Raw genomic sequence first — 7970 nt, 5'->3', positions numbered from 1 at the left:
CCTTTCATTGAGTCCAGAGCCCTCACTCCGCCTGACCTTTCATTGAGTCCAGAGCCCTCACTCCGCCTGACCTCCCCAAGTGATCTTCTAGCCTCTGTTTACATACCTTCAGGGACAGAGAGCTTGCTACCTAACAAAGCGGCCTGTTCTACACAGACAGCAGCTGTTAGAAAGTCCTTTCTATGGACGTGAAATACGATTCCCAGCAGCTCTTACGCAGTGTTCCCTCTTGCCTCCATGAGAGCTAAAAAATTGGGAAGGCCGCTGTCACTTCCCTTAGAGTCTTCTGTTCTCCAGGCTAAACATCTCCACTTTCTCACTGAGCTGGTTTCCAGCCCCCTTTGGAGAAGTAGGTAAACTGAGAAAGCACACAGGCTTTGGGGCTTCAAAGTAGCTAGTAACTGATAGCTGTGTGACCTTGGGTAATTTGTTTAATTTCTCCAAGTCTGAGGTGTTTTTTTTTTTTTTTTTTGTTTTTTTTGGAAAAAAATCGATTTGCCACACGGAATTTTTGATGATTAAATAAGATAATGTATGCAACAAGCCGACACAATTCCTGGCACTGGGTAAGTGATCAATGCATATTATTGATCCCGCCTGCCTGCTTCCTCCACCTTTCTAGACTCTCTCCCCTGTCTGCACGGTAACGCTCAACCTTGTCACCGTCCCCATAGTGATGTCGAAAGAATTCCAGGAGGAGTGACACCCCCAGAGCAGACAGTGCCAATAATCCCCTCACTACAGAAACGAGTTCTAGTCCCGGCTCTCCTGTGAACCCAAATGTGATCTGGGTCAAGGCATGTTCTCTCTCCGCATCTTGGTCTCCACAGCTGAGGCCCGACTCCGATATTCTGGAGTGTTCATAAATGTCCAAATGCTCTTCTGTGTTACATGAAAGGCCAATAAAAGACCGGACTTTCAGAAAAGAAAATGACAAAAACATTTTTTACTCCAAACGGAAGATGAAAAAACTTCAAGGACCAGAAACCAGTAGGGACTGTTCTTTTCTTTCCCTTGACCATTTGAGTTTATTGTTGATTGATCCTGAAATAATGAGGAATCTGTTGGATTAGACTTTGGATAAAGATTTGAGGCTTCTGGGTTCTGTTCCTACTTGGCACTGAAAAAAAAAAACCACCCAGTTATTTAAGATGCTTATTTTCAAGGAGGCCAAATAAAATAAATTCTCTTGTAGATTTGACTTTGTAAGATCACCATAATGTGCATTATGAAGAGTGCATTAAATTGTTTTTGTTTGTTTGGCCCAAGCGCAGAATTTATTTTTTGTTTTTGAGTTTTGAAAGGCAGGTACTGTAAAGGAAGAACATAATTTTTCTGAAATTTCATCTTAAAGATTATTATTCAGAATTTAGATTTCATTTCCCCATGAAAACAAAGTTATAAATGGTGGTCAGATTCCCAGGCTAGCCCCACAGATGTTGACTACCCCTGCACAGTTGTTCATCATTTATACTCGCCCCCCCCCGCCCCTTTTTAAGTTTATTTATTTTGAGAGAGAGAGTGAGCGTGAGCGGGAGAGGGGCAGAGAGACAGAGAGAGGGAATCCCAAGCAGGCTCTGTGCTGTCAATGTGGAGCCTGATGTGGGGCTCAGACCCACGAAGCGTGAGATCATGACCTGAGCTGAAATCAAGAGTCGGGATGCTCTCAGTAGTTAAAAAGTAAAATGGTGATTAGGGAATCCTAGTGCCTCTGGCCTCGACCTCATGGCTTATTAACCACCCTGGCAAGAATTAATGAAAAAAAAAAAAAAAAAAAAAGCCTGACGAATAGACAAATAAAGTGTAATAGATCCATACAGTGGAATATTATTTGGCAACATAAAGGAATGAGGTACTGACATATGCTACAGCACGGATGAACCTTGAAGATGTTACGCTAGTTGAAAGAAGCCAGTCACAAAAGAATACGGAGTGTATAGTTCCAAGTATATGCAATAGCAAATGTGTGGAGACAGAGAATAGATTATCCGTTGCTTAGGGCTGGGGAGAATGGGGAGTGCCAGGTAATGGGTATGGATTTATTTTGCCGAGAGTGCAAACATGTTCTAAAATGTAGTTATGGCGATGGTTGCACATACCTGTGAGTATAATTTACAAAAAAACACTGAATTGCTCACTGCAAATGGATAATTGAATGGCATGTAAGTTATATCTCAGTAAAGCTTTTTTTTTAACAAGCAGAATTAAGCAAAGAAATTGAGGGAATATTTCTCTCTTTTTTGTGCTCCAAAGAGAGTTTTCTGCACTCTTCTGGCTTGGTGCTAAGGTGCTGTTCACATAAACATACAGGAATCTTTGTAACATGAGGATTTTTAATGTAGGCAGAACTCTTATAATATGCCTCTTAAGAGAGAGCATCTTTTACAGTCTAACAGTATTCATTCAGTCATTCATTCATTCACTCATTCATTCCTACAACAAGTTTTACCTGACCACTAATTCTGACTGCCAAGTTCACATCAAGAAATCACATTTATATGAGGGAATGCGATGCTAATCAGGGAGCCAGGTTCACACCAGGGAATGAGATTCTCATCAGGGAGCCAGATTCTCACCAGGAAATCAGGTTCATGTCAGAAAGCCAGGTTCACAGTAGGGAGCCAGGTTCCGAAAAACACTTTGATGTGCTAAAAGCCTTAATTAGTTATTTTTTACATTCCAACCTGCATCTCACACAACTGAATCCCAATACATTGAATTACCCCTTCTCCCCTCCCCGCCCCCTTCAAATATTTGTTCTGTAACAGAAGATTTGTTTTTAAAAGGGAAAGAAAACAAACATCCAAACATTTGACGTTAACGAGCAAATCAATTAGTGTACTTTATGGAAAATTCCAGCATGGCTGCAAAGAGGGAATTTGCGTGGGGCGTTTAACTGTGTCTTTACAGAATATTTGGTATCATACAAGAGAGCCCTAAGGCCAAGAAGCCTAAACAGAAATGTCCAAGGCAACCACCCACGAGAGCTCTCTTAGAGATGGGGAGACAGTGTTCCTGAAAAGATCATGCAAGTGACGTGCGGCACCCCGAATCTTACGGTGGGCCCCCACCATGCCAGACACTGTGGCGGGGTCACAGATGATGGAGACCCAAGCTCTGCCTTGAAGGGTCAGAGTTTGTGGGAGAAGGTAAATCAAGGCCCAATGCAGATTCTGCGTTCTAGAACATGTGATTTTTGCATACGCTATTCTGACAGACTGGGGTCTGGGGACATCTCCAGTCACCTCTGTTTCGTTTCCTTTCAAGGATTTTACTAATAGACCAGCTTCTGGGAAAGAGCTCCGACTGTGGATTATATGAGGCTCATACACATGGTCCCAATATGGAAAACAACTTCACATGCAAGCCAAGAACACAAGGTCAGGTGTTGTGCATTTAAGCTTGGCGAAATCCTATCATAAAAACCGATGGGGCTATGTTGGAACTGGCGTTCCCCCTCCAACTCATGTTAATTATTATGCTCTTGCTTTCTGGGCCCTGAATTATTCATGAGGCCAGATATAAAATATGATGATTGGTAATCTCCAGCTGTGGTGCCTGAACGTGCAGATGTGGCACCTGTCTCTGGGAAACACAGACTAGGGTAAGGAACCCACAGGTCTCAGGGCCTTGGGGGAGCAGGAGGCAGCAGGGCGCGGAAGAGGGGCCAGAAGAGTGAGAGAAAGGGAGAGTGATGTTGCTCTTAGAGAAGATGGAAATGAGCTGAACCACAAAGAGGGAAGGGGAGAAGGGCTAATTCAAAGTATTTTGGTTCGTTTCTGAGAGATACAGGTGGGGATGGAAACTATAGGTAATTCAGGGGCTCCTGGTTGGCTCAATCAGTTGAGCGTCTGACCCTTGGTTTCGGCTCAGGTCATGATCTCAGGGTTTGTGGGATCGAGCCCCACATCAGGCTCTGTGCTGACAGTGCAGGGCCTGCTTAGGATTCTCTCTTTCTCTTTTCTCCCTGCCCCGCCACCCCCCCCAAAAATAAATAAACATTAAAAATATCGCCAATGCAGGCTAAAATATGGGGAATGGGAGAGTGGACCCAACTAGAAGGAAGTGCTATATAAAGTTCAAATGAACGAATGAATGAGTGAGCGATGAACGCATCCCTGGTATAACATCCACGCTTAAAGGGATGAGGGGAGGAAGTTGGCCTTGGCTGGTGCCTCCTTTGAGTCACTTTATTAAATTCCCACTGCTATCCAGTGAGGCGAGGCGGATGTGGACACACACCTGTTTCATTTACTCCCCAGGACCCTGTTATACAGGTGCCAGTATTGCTGCTTCTCCGTGCTGGGAGCTGGAGCCTGTGCAGTGGCTTGGCTAGTGGTCATGGGGACTTCGGGCCATGCCGTCCCATTCCCACTGGCCAGATGCTGATCTGGGGGATAGGTGGGCAAACTACTGAACATCAGGGGCTGCTGGGAGGGGGCTGTCGAAGCCTTGCCTCCATGGGAGAAGGAGGAGCTCTGTGGAACCCTGCCATTCTGAGCCCCTTAGCCAGAGTCCAACAGGGAACGAACGGACTGCCTCTTCTGGACCTCTCCGTCCACTCAAACCTCTGCTGCCCTTCGGGAGAGCTGGCACAGGAAAGGCGTCTCCTGAGCGAGCGCACACAGGTCAGCCTTTCTTGGAAGGCACTTCTGCGCTGATCCCGTGTGACAGTGAGACAGAGTCCTGGCCATTATTAAACACCCAGACAAAAGGGAGTGAAGATCTGGGGTGACCCCTGGGGGCCCTTCAACCAACCTAGAAGTTTCAAGCCTCCCTGCACTTCGAGCCTTGTGGCCGAGGAGCACCACAGGCAAGACAGGTGGTAGGAAGGCCAACCACAGTTGGAGTAGGGCCGAGGCCCCAGGCACTGTTGGGATAGCTTGGAGTGTGCTAATCTGTGCAAGCCCTTTCACGGCAACACTTTCATAGTGCTGTCTGTTACTGACTCCAGCTTACAGATGATGAACCTGAAGCAGAGATTGGATAATGTGCCCAAGGATTCACAGCCAGTGAGAGGCCAAGCCAAGACCTGGGGGCATGGCCCCCTTGACCGGCACCTGCATAGCTATGTTCTAGGATGCTCTGGGAGCTGGGCACAGAGAGACTGCCTCCCGATGGTGGGCTGAGAGGTAGGGAGGATGGGGCCTGGCGGGTGAGTGGGGATTCTGACCAAGGACTTGAAGGAGCACTGGGACCTGAGTGCACAGAGAGGACAGATAGCCTTTCCCACACAGGCTCCTGGCTGTCCTCCCACTGACGTGCTCCTAGTGACCTCACCACTTGGAGCCGGGAAGGCCCCGACACTGCCCTTGTTACTGGGCATCGTGTAAAAGGCCGGGGTGGGCACAGGTCTCCTATTAGAGGAATGGAAATGCTGTGGAATGAGGGAGCAGTGATGGCTGCTGGGATGTACGGAGTGCTACTGGTTCCAACGCCTAAAAAAGGTTCAAGTAGTGAATTTGATACCAAGTGTGGCAAACGTCAGCACAGTTTTTAAGAAGGGGGCAAGATGCAGCCTTCCCGTTGGAAAGGGTGGAAGGAAGAAGGCCCTGGAAGTTGGAGCTGCAGAGTGCAGAGGTTCCCTGAGCGTGTGACACCCATGAGCGTGTGACATCCAGAGAGTGTGTGATGGCCACGTGATACTCATCCTTTTCATGGATGTCCCACCCACGTCCCAAAGAGAGGCCAGACCCGCCGGAACCTCTCTCCAGTGACCAGAGGAAGCATGATGATAGCATGGCGTTGGAGGGAGGCCACGGCACGTAGAATGAGCTAGAGTCAGTCCATGTTTGAGTCTGTCCCCTGCCAGCTACAATTTGTATCCACAATCCTACCCCCTGCTGGAGCCGAGGTCTGGCTCATCTGCCTTCTCTTTCCACGCCCTCTTGTGCCCTGGTCACATGGAGGTGACATGCCCATATCCCGTGTTCCCCGTTAGTCTCCAGGAGTGGAGTCTCAGAGAATCCTACAGACTTGCATGTCCTGAGCTGAAGCTGGGGAAGAGACAGATCCTCAGGGCAGGCTCCCAAGTTGGGCAGGGGGGTGGGGAGGTGTTAGGAAGTGTCATCCAGAGAGGAAGTGACTCAGGAGATGGCACTAACCATGACATTTCCCTTGAACTTGCAAACACAAGAACTAGGAGAAGTTACTTATAATTGGGTGATTCGGGCCAATCACCTAGCCTCTCTGTGGTGAAATGATTGGCCCCATCCTCTAATGGGGAAGGGAAGTGGATTCGAAAGGAGTGGAGGAGAGGGGAATACAAATGAAACAGAGTCTACAGGGATTTGTGGAAATTACAAATCGCTTTGGAGGCTTTTCCAGTGTTGATCCATCCCGTCATTCATTGGTGCGTTTATTCAACAAGCATGTCTTTGCCCAGAGTTGTGGACGGGTCTGAGAACACAGACATGGGGAACGTGGGCTCTATGCTCAAGGGCCTCCCGGGAGAGTTGGGGATCAGACAAGCAGGGACATATGGAGTCCAGGGTGACAAGTGCTCTGGACCACGTGTGCACAGCCTCCACCTGGGATGCAGGCAAGGGGGAGAAGTTTTCACTGCGGGAGGAAGGTCTCAGGCAAGACTTTATGGAAGACAAAGTGCCTCGTTGAGCCTTGAAGGGCAGGTGTGTTTTCCTGGGCAGGTGAGAGATACGGTGCAAAGGGCACATCCAGGAGGGGGAACGCGGTGAACGACACAGAGACAGGAAACAGCATGGCTCATTCTGGGAAGTGAAATATGGCCGAAGCATGGGACGTGCAGGGGAGGGTAAATAGACATCTCCTTGTTGCTGGCCTAGCTGGGTGACCTTGGAACAAGCTGTTTCTCTGGTGTGGAAAATGTCTCCATCTGGACAGTAAAGGGATCAGATTAGATGATTCTTGGGGAACTTTCCAGCTCTGGCTGCTCCTGGAGGTATTGAATTCCCTATCAACTATGGATTTCAAGAGGGAATGGGTACCACTGGGTGGGATTCTAGCCTTTGCTAGGCATTTGCACTGGATGACCTTGAAAGTCCTTTCTGGCCGCGAGCTGCCTTGATTCCGGGACCCAGATGGGGCCTGTGGGGCTTTGCCAGGCAGCTGAGGAGGGCCATACAGGACATCTGTTCCCTTCCCCACGTCCCAGGTGGGACCCATGCTGGTCATGCAAGTCTGAGGTACACACACAGGCTGGCCACCGAATGACTCATTTTCTGGGGCAAGGCACAGGGGTACCTTCCACTTCTGCCTAATACATTGTCAGAAGACCCCTCAGGGCCAAAAGCTTGCAGCTGTCTGCTTGAAAGTGATAGCAGATAACTGTGGGCTTCAGTTTCTGCTATATTAACTCAATTTTTATGAGAGCCTCTGCTATTCTGGGCTTAGAAGTCACTCTGGTGAGACTGCTCCTCTTTGAGGGAAGCCAATACCCAGTGACAAGTTACAATATCCAGGTGGAAGGGAAGGTAACACAGAGACCTTCCCACCGGGCCAGAGGCCACACCAAGGGAAACATCTACTGTCCCTTTCATCTTGTTAGCTGATGGTGTGAGGCACAGAGCAGAGCCACACCCAGGGTGTGGGGTGATCTGGGGGAAGCCACATCTCTATAAGCCTCTGTTTTTCTCTCCTGTGCAATGGGCTAATCGTGTCCACATGTACCAAATAAAATAACGGGGGTGGGGTATTGTGCAAGCTGTCACACACAGCGTGGATGTGGAGTTAATGGTAAGGTCCCCACTTCTAGGTGATGCAGCAATGAAAATACATTCAAAAGAGATGAGGGTGGTTTTGACCACTGAGTGTACGGTATACGTATTATATGATCTTGTGGGTATTATATATTTTATAAAGTATATATGTATTACATGATATTGTGGGTATTATAGGATCTATTTTATAAAGTATGTGCATTATATGATATTGTGGGTATTATATGATATATTTTATAAAGTATGTGTATTATATGATATTGTGGGTATTAT

At 47.8% G+C, this 7970-nt stretch overlaps 1 protein-coding gene and 1 long non-coding RNA gene across 3 annotated transcripts in view; one reads left to right on the top strand and one right to left on the bottom strand.

Moving 5' to 3' along the window:
- The window catches only part of ASIC2 (acid sensing ion channel subunit 2), a 1013351-nt gene that overhangs the window by 198619 nt on the left and 806762 nt on the right, over positions 1-7970 (bottom strand). The window lies entirely within an intron of this gene.
- Positions 7372-7970, top strand: part of LOC121017135 (uncharacterized) — a 1221-nt gene continuing 622 nt past the window's right edge. Inside the window, exon 1 of one of the 2 annotated variants that reach the window (XR_005784638.1) lies at positions 7372-7789. This is a non-coding gene — a long non-coding RNA (uncharacterized LOC121017135). Of the gene's footprint in view, positions 7816-7970 lie in introns of both variants that reach the window. The other variant, XR_005784637.1, reaches the window with a different exon arrangement.

This window comes from Herpailurus yagouaroundi, unplaced genomic scaffold (assembly GCF_014898765.1).
Source record: "Herpailurus yagouaroundi ecotype Mexico unplaced genomic scaffold, PumYag 215, whole genome shotgun sequence".
Taxonomy (NCBI): Eukaryota; Metazoa; Chordata; class Mammalia; order Carnivora; family Felidae; genus Herpailurus; species Herpailurus yagouaroundi.
This window is presented reverse-complemented; position numbering and strand designations above follow the sequence as displayed.